The following is a 16,567-nucleotide window of genomic DNA, read 5'->3' on the forward strand; positions in this document are numbered from 1 at the left end:
TGTCACCATTGTTCAGAATGAGTTTATTTTTTGATAGGTCCTGTTTGGAAGAATGTCAGAAATGCATGTTTGATTCTCCTTTTTTTTCTTGGCTAAGTTTCCAGCTCCATGTTTTTCTTGGTTAAGTTTCCAGCAGAACACCTGTTCCACCTCCAGACACATATTTTGTCTTCTCACCCCCCCTGCCCCAGCACCTCTTCTGCATCCCCTCTACAACCTTTGCAGTGAAAGTGGGTGCTGGAACTTGTCACTTGACCACCTTCCTGTGCTGTTTGCTTGGCTTTCATCTGGGCCCACGGGTTAAATTCCAAAGACTCTCATATCATTTGCTTCAATTTAGGCTGAGGAAGTCTTTTCTTATTAAATGATTGGCCTGAAAATGATTTCCAAGTTGCTTCTAAAACTTAATTTCAATGTCTTTTAGAATATCTTCATCCTCCCCCACTCTTGTTTTTTCCTGAAAGAGGCTTTCATTTTAATTTTTCCCCAACTTTGTAACAAGGTTTGGAGAGAAGAAGCAAATAAATTATAAAAATACCTATTTATATTTAAGAAATTTATGCATACACATGTACATACATTAGTAAAATAGAAAATTTGACTCACCACCTCTTAGCTCACTCTAAAAATTCCTTTTGGAAAGTAAGGGAGGAAGAACTTGTTAAAACAAGCAAGTACATAATTATTTAAAAAAAAAAGGTAGTTAATCGAAAATGTTTTCTACAATGTTCCAGAGTCTTGAAAACTGTTTATCAAGATGACTATTTTGAATGTAAAGCCATTTTTCATATGCTAAGCAAAAAATAATGATCCCTTGGATTTATTTTTACTTACAGTGCACTGATTCGCCACTCACTGTTAACAATAGTTGAACTCTATTGGGATTTTTATTTTGTGGCTCAGCACAGTTTTGAGGCTGTAGCAGTCCTACAGCTGTGTTCCAGTTCCTGAGCTCATAGATGGCAGCATATGTTTTTTACTTGTGTAAAAAAGTTGGTATATTCCCATCTGCTATTTGAAGCTGTGGAGAGAATACCTAATGCTGTTTCTTTGTTTTTTCTGAGAAAAGATGTAAGGCAGTGGTGAGATTTTAGCACGTGCAGGTGACTTAAATCAGTTGTGGCTTCACAGTTATAATCTACCTAGAGGCAAATTACAAAATTAGCTGCAAAGGAATTTTACATATTGCACCTTGTACAGAAAGTGTGGTTCTTAGCATGGTTTTGATCTTAAACAGGAAGAACCTATTTATAAGACCTTCAATTTCTATTTATGTCTTGAACAGAAAGTTGATGACTTCTAGAAATAAGTATTTTTCAATTTTTAACAAGATTAATTGATTCAGGAGTTCGTTTGTAAGCCGAGAAATCAATGTTATGCTTTGAGCTGAAGCAAACATGTCATCATGGGCTCTTTTGATTTCTCCGTCATTTTAAATAGTGACGGTGACTTAAAATCCTAATTGTGGGCAGTTCAGAGAGAGCCCTGAGCAGCAGAGCAGCGGGGCTCATTTCACACCAGACTTTGCTTTGTGGATGTGATGTTGAGAAACACAAAACCATGCAGCCTCCTGCCTGCCTCTGTGGAATTCTCAGCCGTGCTGGATGCTCCACGTGCTTCCGCCCTGTCACCTGGGGGAGTGAAGGGTGCGGGGTGGAACTGCTGAGGCCGCGCTGCAGGGACCGGGCTCAGGTGAACATCTGGAAAGGAAGGTGGCACTGAGGATGCATTCCATAGTGCTCCTCAGATTTCATCAGCATGCTGCTCTTATTCAGAGTGACAACAGAATTCTTTATAAATGCAATTAAACCCATTAATCCAAGTTTTCTTGGTGAGGTTTGTTTCAGTGAGGCACCTTCCTTACCTCTTCCCCTGCCATAGGTGCTCACCACTCCCAGGTGTCACACACTCATTGGCCTCCTACAGCTGGCACATCAGGTTCTTGACTAGATATTATTCAGGAAGATAAAGCATTTCAGGTCTGTCTTTTCTTACATAAAATAGGTTTTGAACAATTGATTGAAAGGCAATAGGTGGAGTGCACACATGGATGAAACAAAATTATTATGTATTATAGAAGAAATTATTGGTTTAATTTTGAAAAAAGAGGGTTTTTTTCCTGGGAGATGAGCAGTGTTCAGCTGTCAGTGTTCCGTAATAATATTGGGTAATTGTGTACAAGCACTTAAAAGGTTTCTATTTCTAATCTCTGAAATGACTCACTGATAGTATGGAGCTGCAGGTACTGGAATTCCTATGACACAGGGTGTTCCACTGCAGGAGATGGCTCCACTTGTCCCAAGGCAAATGAAAATATCCCATCTTCTTTCTGCTGTGATTTCCATGCAGTGCTGTAACTGTGAGGGAAAGTATAATGGGGGATCCCTTCTTAAATTACCTTCAAGCCTCCTGCTGTCAGCCCAGCACAAAGCACATCGACTAAGGGGGGCTGAGGGGTGTCCAGCAGAGAAGTGTGTGCAAGCCAGGAATGGCTTTCAGGGCCTTCCTGATGTTCCTTGCCTCTTTTTGCTATCCCAAGAGAATGGTCATGGTGTAGCAAGTAAAAATATTTTTGACACCATTGAATTTCACAGACCTTATCTATTGTTTGTGGGGAGTTTTTGCACTGCCAATTAACACAAGGAATTATATTGGCTGTGAAAGTGTTATTGGAGGATAAAGCAGGGAGAAGGTGATAGGCACTTGTGGCCCCTCTGTCTGATGGAAGATGTGCAAAGAAGGGTGGTGAATCTTCCTGTGTCAGATTAGTGACTGCACCAACCCTCTGCTCTAATGGTGGCCACAGCACTTTGCACTCAATGCAGTTGTTTGAAAATTGTCCATTTCCAATAGCTGTCTGGATTTAAAAGGAACTTTTTGAAATCCAGGATGAAATGTGAGGAAAAACATCTTAGCCATGATTCTCTTGACCTCCATCTATTTTATGGAAGCTGAACTTGATTATGTCTGTGTACAGTTGCTGTCTAAAGCGTTTTAGTACCTGGCCAGCCCCCTGTTTGTTGTCTTGTGGCTGGAAACCTCTCATCTTATTGTCCTGTTCCTTGCACCCTGGTTGCTGCTGCATCACCAGAAGGAAGGATGGCTGCAAGTTTTTACATGCCATGTATCCATCAGATTGGGTTGCTTTTTTTGTAATCATATAGTTAGGTAGTTTGACTGGTTGTCTAAAGCCAGAGTTTAATTTTGCTTTGCTTTTATTTAAAGGCAAAAATACACTTGGACAGTTTGGTTATAAAATCCTGTGGAAAAAAGTGTAGAAACATCTTAAAACTGACTTCAAGAATTACTGAATTGTAAAGCAGCTGGATCATAGGTGACATGAGTTCTCTGACTATTTATAGGATGGTCAGCAGAGAGAGGGAAGGGATGGCAAACCTGTTCTATGAGTGTTTTCAAGGTTTCAAAATTAGGTTTATTTTGTTTTCACTTCTTGCTGGTAACTCAGCACTAAGGTCTGTGCTTGGGAGTGTGTTTGCTCTTACCCCTTAAGGAGTTTAAATACAGTGCCTCTACTTAATTCTCAAAATGGAGACAGATTTAGATACATTTGTGTGTATATGAAGATAAAAGACAAATATCAATACAAAAAAATTATATGGGGAAAAAAAAACCTTATCAAATGATTCTGGAATCACCTCTCTCTTCAAGTGTTCATGGCCACTACCCTCATGTGACCTACTTTTTGGAAATCACAGCATTATTCTGTGTGCAGCCTGTGAGATACAGCCAAACATTAGTTTGTGTTGTGCATACAATGAATATTGATAAAAAATTGCCTTGTATTAAAAAATGTAATGGTGTTATGGTGACCTTCCCTTTTGAGGAAATGAAGGGGAGAAAATCTGAATATAATAGGGAATGATACAGTGCTATCAGTCCATCTTCTGAGATTGTCCCTGGTCTGAGTGACAGGCAGTAATTGATGTGCTCTCGTTGCTTTGTCACCTCAGCTTATCTTCATTCTAATTATTGCCACCTGCCTGCTCTGACTGAGCATTTGGTGTGGGTGTTGGGATGGCTCCTGAAGGCTGTGCAGGCTTCATGGCATGAAATACCCTGCCATGGATGAGAAGGACCTGCAGAATTCTGAGTTACTATGGAATATATGAGCTCTGCAGTGTAAGTCAATATATGGATGTGCTGCAAACTATTTGGGGCATAACCATTGAAAATGTATTTTTGATCATAATGCTGTGGTCACTTTGGCAGAGAATGCTCTATTCCCTGAAGACCTGAACTGTAATATTTTCCAGGTCCTTTAATATTTCATTTTAGCAAAGATCTAATTGAAAGTAATTTAAAAATGTTTCTGCTAAAAATTAGAATTACTTCTGTAAAACTGAGTCTAGTATTCTGGTTGAATTGCTGCCTGGATTTGATCATTGATGTAATTAGTGCCCAACACAAGCAGTACCAAATAGAAGGTGTGAAATTGTAACATTTTTTTGTTTCTTTGTTTTTGTTAGTTGATTTTAGTTAAAAACCAAAACACTGCAACACAGCATTGGAGTTTACATGTGATAAACAGAATTTGCTTTTGTTAGTTGAATTACTGGCAAATAACAGTAATTTCTTACATTTTCACAGCATCATCTGCTGTTAATTTACATCCTGATATTTCATGTCCATGTTAATTTAATGCTAATGAGCATGTTGGTAATGATGGCTGTGGCACAGCATATTCAAGTACTTTATTCTAACCACAGTGTTCAGTTTCTGAAAAGAATCAGTTTTCTGTGCTTAATTCCACCCCTCTATTTGGGTGCTTGTCATTTGCCTTTTTACCCATTTTAGGACTACAAAATGTAAGAATATCCTTTATATAGGCAACTTTTTAGTCTTTCCTGAGAACAAAGGAAAGCATATATCAGTGTTCTGCATTAGCTAAAAGATTTTAGCTCCTGTTTTGGTATTTCTTCAGGCAGAATTAGCATAGGAACCACTGAAGTCTGGAATCCCACCCACCAGATGCAAAGCTTTTGCTACTGACTGACAAAGTTTTTTGAAGGGGCAATATGTTTGCAAGGCATTTTGTAAATTAATATATTGGTTTCTATATATGCTAAGCTGCTGTTACAACTTTTAACTTTTGGTTTTTTTTGATGTAACTTTTGTTTTCAAGTGCTTGTTCTCTAGCCCACTGTACACCTGGCTACTGGAATTATAGATATTTACAACCTTCTGTGGCAATTGGAAAAGTTGTTTTAAACTAAGTATAAAAACAGGTGGATTTTTTTCAATATTCAGGCTGTTTGTGTGTTAACAACCAACACTGACTGCACTGATTGCTTCAACATCAGGGAAAGCACTTGCACGTGCCTTGCCTTTGGTGCCCCAGCTGTTTATGGCCCCAAATTCCTTAAGTCAGTCTGACCCACCACAGTGCTCTTCCTCAGTTGCATCTCCAGCAGCCTTAAAAGGCTTCTCAAAAAACCAAAAAGGCAGAAAAATGGGAAGTTGAAAGGGAAGACAGGTATTCTGCAGAAGTGAGGTAGCTGGTTTTAAACAGGTTGGTGGTCCCATGTTTGTAGAGCTTTTGTGGTCAATTTTAGCATCTTAAAATACTCACTTGTGCTGTGAGAATCAGGTAAAGTGTTTTCAATTAATTACTCCCAACCTACTACTCTTCACTGGGAGAATCTTTCATAGACCAGCGAAATATTCAGAATTGCTCAAAAGATTGAGACATGCAGTTACTACTCATGTAAATGGGAGCTGTGTGGGCTCCCTAATCACTTAAGTACCTTTGAAAAAAACTCGTCCTTGATGTTTTTATTTCTCTGTTGTAGCCAGTGTTTATAGTCTGCTTTGAACAAGATAAAAAGTTCCTTTTCACTGTACTGAGAGCATATCTGAAAGTGTAGAATTGTCATTTTGAATTAACAGTAACATTATGAAAATGTTCTCTATTTTTTAAAATCAGCATGAAATATTCATCTAAACTGTCAATAAATATTTAAAGGTGATGTGAAATTTTCATGCATTTTAAAGGGTAAAATTAATTAAAACATTGTAAGGACTAAAACGTACTGAATAGAAGAGTTGTATTAACATCTGTTAAATTCAGATTTTAGGTACTTGATTTAATTTAGTGAAAAAAGCAGGAAAACAGAGGGATTTCTTATTAACCCTTTGATTTCTGTAACCTGGGATTGGGACATTGGTTTAAGATGCAGAAGACCCAGAATTGCTGTGATCTTTTGGGATAGAATGGAAACTTTGTGGTCATTCTGTCAGGACTCTCTTCTTGAACTAAGGTCTCCTATTTTGGTGCCTTGTGTCCTTAGGACACACAAATACTTGTGATCTTTGCATGTATTAAAATTATCCTGTATGTTTTCTGCTTTTATTGCCTACTGGAATCGATCACCTTTGGGCCTCAGAATGAGGGAGGTGCTCAGGACTTGGGGATGAAACTCCTATAAGGTTTCTGAGTATCAAGAGTTATTAAACAAAGAGCAATTGTTCGTTTTAAATTAAAATTAATGTTGTGTTTAAGAAAAGGAATTTAAAGAAAAGATGTCTGATATGACAGACATAGTCATTTGTGGGGTTTTTTTAGATTGGAGAAAGATGAGATTTGATTATTTGGGTGGCTTTTGGTGCCAATACAGATCAGAAATTAAAATTGTGAAACTCTATGGAAAGCAGCTGTACTTCAAAGTCCCAGCTGTTTCCACAGTGCTGAAAAAAATATGTAAAGAGAACTGAAGAATAAATATTGGGAAAATGGGGAATGTGTTGTAGAGGAATATCCTCCATTCTCATTTTTTTTATAGCGGCTCTGAAATTGTGTTCTCAGTTGGGTTTTTGTCTGCACTGTTAGTGTAAGAGGAGATTCTTTTAGATTTGTTCTGCATAGGTGCTTGAAAGATTTTGAAAGTGTGAAGTAAATAGTGTATTTTTGGGAGGGGGGAGTGGAAAATAAACATTGAATGCAAGTGAGTTTGGAGGTGTGCATGCCTCGGTCAGGTTGGTTGGTGCAGCTGGTGACTTAGGTGGAACTGCTCCTCGTTTCTGTTTTTCAAGGGAAATAAAATACTGCAGCTTTATTCCTTCTGGGGTTTATTTGGCACAGTGCTGTTCATACTTCCTGGCCTCCTTTGCTCCTTGCTTGCCATCTTTGCTTTCAGTCTCCCCTCACATCACTTTCCACTGAGAGTCCTCAGGGTCTGGCCCTGGGATTTTGGCTTCCATTCGGAAGAGGCTTCTGAAATTCTACAAAGCCTGACCTGACTGCAAATATTTATATTAGGGACAGGAGGAAAATAAAGTGCTTCCTATATGCAAAGGAGACATGTGGTTGCAGTTGTAAGTACCTTACTGAGCAAAGTCCTGCTCTCATGGATTCTCCTATCCCATATCTCAGTTCATGTCTTGCCTGGAATATGTTTAGAGGGGACCCTACTGCATTTTTGGGTATCGATGCCAATTTACTATTAACATCTGGAGGAAATTCATCTTTCAGCTTCAGTTCTCCCCACTAAGCTGGCCACTATTATCCTCTAGAAAAAAAAAAACACTATAGAAACTTCTAAGTGGTTAATAATGTAAGATCTTTATAAAATTTTATCGAGTTGAAAGAGGCTTACAAATGACTATTGTTTAGTACTGCAGCAGAAGTGAAGTCTACTGTTCAAATACCAGTTCAGGCAACAGAGCCATGATAAGTCATCTCAGTTAAAATGGTTTGTGTTAATTTTCTGCATGTTATGTGAAAATTCATAGTGCTAATTTTATTGACTAGTTATTATTTCTATGTCTTAATATTCAGATAAAGCATCACATTTAACTTGGAGAAACATTAGTGCAAGCCAACAGAGAAACTTTGTTTAAATTTTTGTTATAATGTACATTATTGTTGTTGCAAGGGTAAAAATAAGTGGGAAATTTGTCTGCTTTTCAGTCCAAAAGCCTTGAAATAAATCACTATTATGATTATCATACTTTGGTGAGTATCCTGAATGCATGTTGTGGTTGATGTGCTCTGCTTATTACTGAGAGTGCTGCTTAATGCAAACTGCACAGCCAGGAGCAGAGGGGGCAGCAGGGGCTGCTTCTGCTGACAGGACAGTGTTTGCTGAGCAGTGCTGGGAGGTTTCACCTGCTTTGGCAGGAGATTTCCAGTGGCAGCAGGATCACACCCTCAGCCCTGTGCTGCTGATCCCCTGACTCACCTGCTGCACAGCTGAAATCAGAGATGTGTCACTGCACGCCTGAAGCACAGCAGGTGTTTGCCTTGGATGCAAGTAAAGCATGGATGCAGTGTCACATGAGAATACAGGCATCTGTTTTCAACTTCTTTGAAGCTACATTAAAATTATCAGCTCTTCGGTGATTTTCTGTCTATCCAGGATACATAAAATGACAAAACATTTCTGAGGCAGTTTCGATATCTCTTAAAATTCAGTATCTCCAGCTGGAAATCAAGAATAAGCACGTAAGAGTTGCATGTTGCATTATAAATGTGAGCACTGTTTTGGTGTACCAGGGTTTAGAAGCAGGACAGTCTGCAGGTGCAGTGAGATTGCAGGCACCTGAACGCTGTATCAAGGCTTTATAACAGATTTTTTACACACGTGTTTTCCTACAAGTCACTTTTGAGGAGTTGCTTCAGGTGTTGAGGCAGATATCTACTGAAATGAGTTAAGTCTATAAAAATCTGTACATTCACCAGCTCCTGTTGCTGCCTTATCTTTTGGATTAAGGATTTAATAAGTCTAGATGGATGTTGGTGCTTGTAGGTTGTAAATCTTAGCTAACATTTATAGCTACTGTCCTGCATGCAGCCTCATTTAGGAAGTTGAAGGTTATCTTCCCAAGTGGATCAAAATATCCCCCCCTCTCCTGACTCAGCAGAACTTGAGGGCCTGCTGCACTCTGACAAGGCCCTGTTGTGTCCTGGTGGCTCTCTAATTAGCAGAAAAAAACTAGTGGGAAATTCCTTTAGCACAATTGGAGTGAGTGTTGGAACACTTCATGCAAGGCTGAGTTCCAATTCATGGATGCACTGCAGGCAGCTCTCCCTCCCTATAGGAATGCCAAGGCCAGGGTGTGCCATGCCAGAGAGCCTGGCTATACCAGCACACCCTGTGTGAAATACAGACACCTCTTCCTCTGACCCCTGGCAGCTGCTCAGGCACATTAAAACTGCTCCTTTAAAATAATGAAGGGAATATCAAGGCAGCATGATTGGTGCTCACTCTCTTGGTAACTCAGAGTATTTCTGTCTGGAAAGCACCAGCAACCTCTTTGCAAGGCTTCATGATGAGACCGTACTAGGGTGCTGTAAATTGGCAAAGCCACTAAGGTGGGGCTGCTGTTTTTGCACTCACTGTTGGAGGTTGGAGATGCTGCAAGCCTCCAAGTTGTTTTTTGCATATATGGCTTCATTCTTTCTCTTCAGAGCTTAAGTTACCTGTGGAAATCTTCTGGAAAAGCTTGATCATTCAAAAGGATAAAAGGAGTATAAAATATTATCTCAGTGGCTATGTAAAATGATGAAGACTTTCTTTCTTTTAATGGTTTGTTTTTTATAGGCATTTTTTAGTGTGACATTATCGAGGAGAGGCATGTGCTTTGTAAGACTATTTTGGAGGATTGTCACTGCAGTTTGGGAGCAGTCATCCATTGTAAATAATTTTTTTCAGGTTGATTGCTGAATGTGAACAGATTTTAAGTGATGCCTATTATTCTGGAAATGGAATTATGTAGGGACAGAGCACAGAAGGCACAATCCTCTCTGCTAGTGACTTTAGAAAGATTTACATGGAGATTCACTTTATGTTGTCAAAATTCTCACAGCAGTGCTCTTGGCTGGAAGGAGCATCCTGCTGGTCACTCAAGAAGTTATTTTTTGGCTGAACTGCACTGAAAATATTCTCTTGGGTTCATTTTCTTCTCCTCTTGAGATTGCCCCTTGTGCATTCACAAAGATGCACTGCTGCTCCCCACACAGACTCCCAGAGAGATAAATCCAGCTTTTGTCCTGTGGAATTCTTTCAGCCTGGCACTGACAACGCTCCTGGCCTCATCTGATTAAATCTACTTCCCTGCCATGCAACATGACAAATACTTGTGGTTCAAGTTGAACGGTAAAGCTTTAGCAAACAGGAAAAACAGTTGTCAGCTGTCACTGTTGTGGGACCAAACACACTTTGTGCTACAACAAGCAGACAAAAAAGCCTCTGAGCCGTACAGCAGATCAAATGGGAAACCCACTCAGGGTACATCCAGTTCTTTTAAGACACGAGTGTGTTTTTATCAAGACTTGTTTAACAACACAGGGGAGAACATCTGTTAGCAGTTGGCAATAAGGAAAAATACTGTCTTTTGCTCTCAAGAAAGCTTAGACAATGCAAAATTGCAGGATGCTGTATCACTTGCAAGATGGGATATTTTGAATTTTGATGCTTTGCTTACAAATGTAGCTTTTGACTTAATTTTTTGCAAAAATAATTAAGTATCTTTAGAGGAAAAGCTGCATTGAGGAGCTTTGAAGAAAGCTGTTTGGTGGATCTGTTTCAGAAACAAAAATATGAGAGTGAACAGAGGTTGAAAATGACACCTGGGTCTTTGGCATGGTCCTGGCTATTGAGTTTCTTGTGCTCTCTGAGTTTTATTCTACCACTGAGAAATTGGGATATTTCTGAGTCTACACGTCTAAAATTTTATTGTTTTCTTTGAATACATGGAAAAAGGAGTGTAGGATACTAGCTCTTTGTTTTTCTTAAATGGCTGTGTAGGAATACATGGCTTTTGAATTGGAGTTTGTTTGGGACTCTTTAATCTGGAATATTATAGGTCAGCCTCAAAACTATGCCCAATTTATGCTTAATCTCAAACCCAATGGGCATCTTATACTTCACACAGAAAGTGCCATGCCTAGTGCCGTGCATCCTGGCATTTCCTTTTAGGGCTGTTCTTAGTCACTGAATCAGTTTTTAATTAGATACAAGTGAAGTCCGACTGCTAATACAAGCCTCTGTTTTAAAACCAAGTCAAGAAGAAAATACTTTCTCTGTGTGTTTTCCATCCCATTCCCCATTCAGATGTTTCACGTCTGGAAGGTGGAGGGGGGAGCAGCCCCATCTTTGAGTTGTGGCCACCAGTCTGAAGTTTGCTTCCAATTGCCATCAGTGCTTCTGCACTATGGCCCTCACCCTTTACACCTCCCCAGACTGTAAGGGAGCTCTCCTTCATCAGGCTTTTCATACTGAACAGGGAAATGTTCATCCAAAGTGGCTTCATCCTCCAACTGTTGTGTGAAGCCTTTCTCAGGGATGTATTTTTATAACACATTAATGGCTCAGTAACTGGTGAATGAAAAGCTTAGGCCTGTCAGCTAAAAGGGCACTAGAAGTCCTCTTTGGTCCTTAATATAGCAAGGACATCTTAATGGCTGGCATTCCTTCTCAGCTTTGTGACTTTGCATTCTGTTTATTTTGTGTTACAGCTGTTCAGGAATTGTTAGAACTACCAGTTTTGGGGGAATAATGTAACTGAAATATAATAGTTTTTTCTGCTATCACCCCCTCTGCTTTGTGAGGTGCCATCCCTCCCTGCTCCCCTAAAATCTCTTGTCACAGGCCAGGAAGGAACTTGCAAGTCTAGCAAGGCTCAGTAATGAAGACAAAATTTTTTTCCCCCGAGCCACATTTACAATCTGCTTTCTTTTAAAAAAAATTAGATCAGCATCTTAATTTTAATTAAGTAAAAGACTGTTAGCTAAAGCCTCTTGAACACGTAGCATGAAAAATAGGAAGGGCGCCAAGGAGTTATGACTGCTGAGATAAAATTATCTTGCAAGTTGGGGCTCCAGCCGTGTGTCCTTCAGCCCAGTTTCCAGCCCATCTATTGACGTTGGAAGCAGCTTGGCACCCGGTGAATGTCACGGTAAGCTGTGCTGTCACCCTGTTACTTGTGATGCTGGGAGCACAGTCAACAGAGGTCGCCTGTCCTGGGAGAGACACGATAACAAGATCTTCTTGGGTCATGGAGCAAGGAAGCACTGAGGTGTCTCAGAAAATGTGTCAAAACTCATAAGTGCTATAAACTACTTAATCGATAACTGGGAATTGAGTTAGCAGTCATTACTATTAGGAGTTGTTTGAAATGTTCTTAGTGTGTATATTTATGGAGGACAATCATCTAATTACTGGCCATTAATGAATATCTGTAGTCTCTAAACCTGCTCAGGGAAGTGAGGGATGTCAAATTGATTGATTGTTCCCTCAGTTCCTTGTCTCTCCTTTCTTTCTTGTTGAGTATCACAGGCCAAACTCTGCATTCTGTATTGTAGGCAAAGAAAAGCCATGTTGCACTTCCTGTTGCTGGATCCTCTCTATGTGGGATTTGTGTTGTGACCTGACAGCCAGCTGCTGCTTCCCCCTCAGCCTGGAAGATAGCCTGTGGGAGGGATTGGGGCTGCAGCAGGGCAGCAAGGCAGATGGAGTTTTTTGCTACTATGCGTTTTTACTACCCCATCTTCCATGACAGGATAGCTTTGTGGAGATCTTCTTTTGGTTGTATTTCCGTTACTGATTAGCTATCTCCCTTTCCCTAAAGGATTAAATAATTACTTTGCTGCGAACGCCTAGATTGACTTCAGAGGTAGCTTGGACTCAGATATTAGTCTTGCACTTTAGTGCTTTTAAGAAGATTGCTGTAATGGCAGTAAATGAAGCCAAATACAAAATACTGCAGTATAGCTTTATGTAGGTAGTGTGTATATGTATAAAAAGGTATATTGAGTTGCCACTGCACCCTCAAGATTTAACTGGCATTTGCAAGACCATGAATTTGCTGTTAATATAGAACAGCTACAGGAGCACAGTGGATTTAAACTGTTCAAAACCTATTAAAATCTCTTTAGTGGTCCTTAGGCTTAGGAGGAAGAGAGAATAAATTACTGTTTTGACAGAGTTGCTAGTCTTACAAATAGCCCTGATGGCTTCAAAGACTTTGCAGAAGTGGGCTCTGAAATGTTAAAGCTCCAGTTAGACGTGAGCAGTTTTTGGGAGGATGTTTTAAACTGATAATCTTGAGATGCACTTTGGACTTAGAAATCCTGTCACAGTGAAGGGGTCAGTGTTTTAGTGGTTGGGCACACTGGGATTGGCACTGTCCCTGCTGGTATTGCATCTGTGATAGAGCTCTCGCTGCCGTCCAGGGAATGTGCACAAAGGCAGCTTTGTTCCCTTCTCCTTGACCCCAGGGAATCGGTGCATGGCCAGTGTGCCCAGACCATTTGCTGCAGAAGAGCAGGAGCTCACTGTGCAGCTCTTGAAGAGCAGGATGCAGGGGCAGCTGGTTTGAAAGTGCTTGAGCACAAAAATACGTTAATTTTGTTTAAGTTTTAGGCAATGTATAATGGTCTCACAATACAAATTGAGATTTATACCAGCAATGGATTTGAACCACTGCAAATGCTCCAAAAACTGAGCTGTGCTCAGTTAAATCTCCCTGGCTATGGCTTTGTCTGGAAATATGAGGCAAAGGTTCTGTCAGCTAATGCACCCCTACTCCTATGCATCTGATGCCAATAAGTAAGGTCATCCATACTGCTCCACCAAGGACCATCCATTCAATCTCTAAATAAAATTACTCTCTCTCCTGGTAGGCTGTTGGTTTGGCTTTCAGCCTGCTCTGGGTTAATGGCTTTTTGAAGTGACTTTTAAAAAGCAAACCACAGTGTTGGCATCTTGCATGAGGCGCTCTACGCAGATGCAAGGGCCTGGCATGGGAATCAAAGAAAGCAGTTATTTGGTGGATGTGGGATGAGCCAAAGCACTTATCAGGCATCAGTGGAAGACAGCAGAACTTGACCAGCCCCTGCTGACTCTTGGAATGAGCACTGTGAAGACAAGGCAACTTCTTCATCTAATTTGGGGGACACAGATCCTGAAGGAAGGATATTTGTCAGCGTTTTGCAGAGCAGATGGCTGTATATTGATTTGGATGGAACTATTTTCATTTCAAGTCTTCTGCAGCAGCAGGAAAAATATGATTTCAGTCTCCTAGCTATATTTATGTCTGTAATTGGTTGTTAATACAATTCTGGTCAGAGTTTGCAGGATCATTTCTTTTGTTAAGCAGAAGGGAGACAGCTTCATCCATTAGTGCTAATCCTATTTCATGGGAAGCTTGATGTTTAAATGTTAGACAGATTTGCTCCCTGATTGACTGTAACTATTGCATCTTTGTCCCCCTCTAAAACTGGGGGATAAGCATGAACAAAGGTGGTGGTATGGCACCTGCTGCTGGGTGTTTCTGGAAGGAATTGTTTGGGATGCCAAATGAAGTCTGAACAGCTTTTACTTTGTGGTTCCTGACTCTGTATAGCCTGAGATGCCTTGGGTTGCACAAAATGAAGGCTGTTATGTGGGAGAAATTGAATAGGATTCATTATCTGCCAATGAGTCACCTCTTTTGAAGTCTGTCTGGTCATTGTTTTCATTGATGAAAGAGAAATGTACATGTCAGTTGAGTGGAAGGCTGTGATCCCATCTAGATTGGCAAAGGACAGCAGAAGGATGGGTGTTCCTGCTGGTTGATCTTAAGGAACGCCAAGGGGTGCTGGTCTTCATTTTGTCCTTTCTAAAAGCCCCAGGCAAATGGCTCAGTGTAAGTCTTGCCAAATGGCAAAACACAAAGGTATTTTTCCTCACAACTAAGTTTTAAATGTAGCACTTGAAGTTTAACATGTACTTATTGTGGAGGACCCTCACAACTTTTTAAATTCCAAAGCAGGCACTGAAAAAAAGTCAAGTTTTGATTATAACTCAGAATTCCCTGTGGAGGGGGTTTGTGGATAATCATTACAAACCACTGTAGGAAAACTAGCCATGGTAGTGCCTATGATCAACAGAATCAATTTTTCTCTTTTCCCTTGAAAATTATGCTTCCCCTTAAAAGAAAGGGAGGAAAATGAACCAAACCTGACAACTGGCATGACTCATCAGGTAATTCTAGTCAGATGGCAATTACACTTTGAGTTGTCATTTTAAGGACAAGAATCTATAGTAGCAGACCTTAAACCCAGCTTAGTAACTCCTGTAGTTGAAGCACAATGGTATTATATATTCTGAAATGGGTTCATATCCTGGAGAGCTCTGAACTGTAGCTGGAACTTACACTGCCCTTGAAAAAGGCTAAACTTCCACTTGCATAGGGACTAGAGGAGCAAATTGTGCTGCTTTGAAAGAGGAGGATAATAAGAGATCTGCCATGTTGAAAAAAAAAAGGTTCATTCAGAGGCATCACAGAGTAGGCTGACAGAAGGTAGAAGCAGAAGAACTTGTGCAGGAGATGTCTGAATTTGGCAGGGATTTAAAATTCAGTCTAAAATAAAGTTAGTTGCATGCAGGCAGAGAGAATGTTGAGCCTGTACACTCTGTTCAGTGTGAGCACATTATGGGAATAAGTGATATTTCAATCTGAAATTTGTCAGAAAGCCTGGGCGAGCTTAATGCTGGAAAATAAGGAGTTTAAAGAAATTCCAATAAGTTCTTCACTGAATATGAAAGGTATTTGGTTGTTACAGGTTTCATTTGCATTTTTATAATTTTCAACTTGCATTGGTTAAGAAAGCATCTAAAAAAACTGGCATATGGCGAAAGTGGTGGTATGGATGAAATGTGAAAGGGTGTTCTTCTCTTTTAGGACATAGTTTTGGTAGCTGACGACCATTTAAGTCTGTCATACCATTTATAGGATGTATTGTAAACTGTTACAATTATCTGGAGTATAGAAAGGCAATAATGATAAATGTAGTTCAGTCATAGAGGGGTGCTGGATGGTGTGTGGGTGGGAGAACAGGAGCTGAGGTTCCCTTGAGATTGGCAGATCCTGGCACGTGTGCTTGCAGCCCAGCCTCCTGTGTGGGCTATGGCGGAGGGCAGTGCCACCACCCAGATTGGGGTCTGGGTGCTCAAGGAGCCTGCAGGGTCCTGCTGCCAGGCTGAGCCAGAGGTTTTTCCATCTGCTCAGATCCTAGGCAGGAGCTTGGGGGTGAAAAGGAGAGGACAGGACCTCTAGCAAGTTCTGAACTCACACCTGCCTGTTTTTTCAGGTTTGGAAAGATTTTATAGAAAAGAGATGCAGTGTATAATGGTGTAAACCCCATGTTTCTGTGGAAGTGAACGGTGAGCCTGCTGTGCCCATGCTGCCCTTGCTGTTCCCAACGGGAAGATGCACTTCTGTTATGATTTAGGGTATAGTACTGTCCGGGGTGTGCTGTCCTGGGCTCCGTCTGCCCAAAATATGTTTTGCCAGTAGCTGCTAAGAAGTTGGACAAATGTCTGTACTGAAGACCACATTTGGGTTCTTTTGCTGAATGTTTTATGTTTTCATTATTGTGACTGCAATTATGAATTTTTCCAGAGTAAATACACAGAATATGAAAATCAAATTATTGAGGGCATCAAGTAGCTTTTATTTAGAAATCATGTACGATGGAAGAAAAAAGCAATAATAAGGAAAAAGATCTTAAATTCAATTACTGGATGCTCAGCTGAGGCCAAGTGGGAACATATCATCTAAACTA

The 16,567-nt window shown here is 40.3% G+C and overlaps 1 protein-coding gene across 2 annotated transcripts in view; it reads left to right on the forward strand.

Annotated features, from left to right (window-relative positions):
• ANK2 (ankyrin 2) overlaps positions 1-16,567 on the forward strand; it is a 277,436-nt gene that overhangs the window by 24,641 nt on the left and 236,228 nt on the right. The gene's annotated exons all lie outside the window — the stretch shown is intronic.

This window comes from Agelaius phoeniceus, chromosome 4, assembly GCF_051311805.1.
Source record: "Agelaius phoeniceus isolate bAgePho1 chromosome 4, bAgePho1.hap1, whole genome shotgun sequence".
In the NCBI taxonomy this organism is placed as follows: Eukaryota; Metazoa; Chordata; class Aves; order Passeriformes; family Icteridae; genus Agelaius; species Agelaius phoeniceus.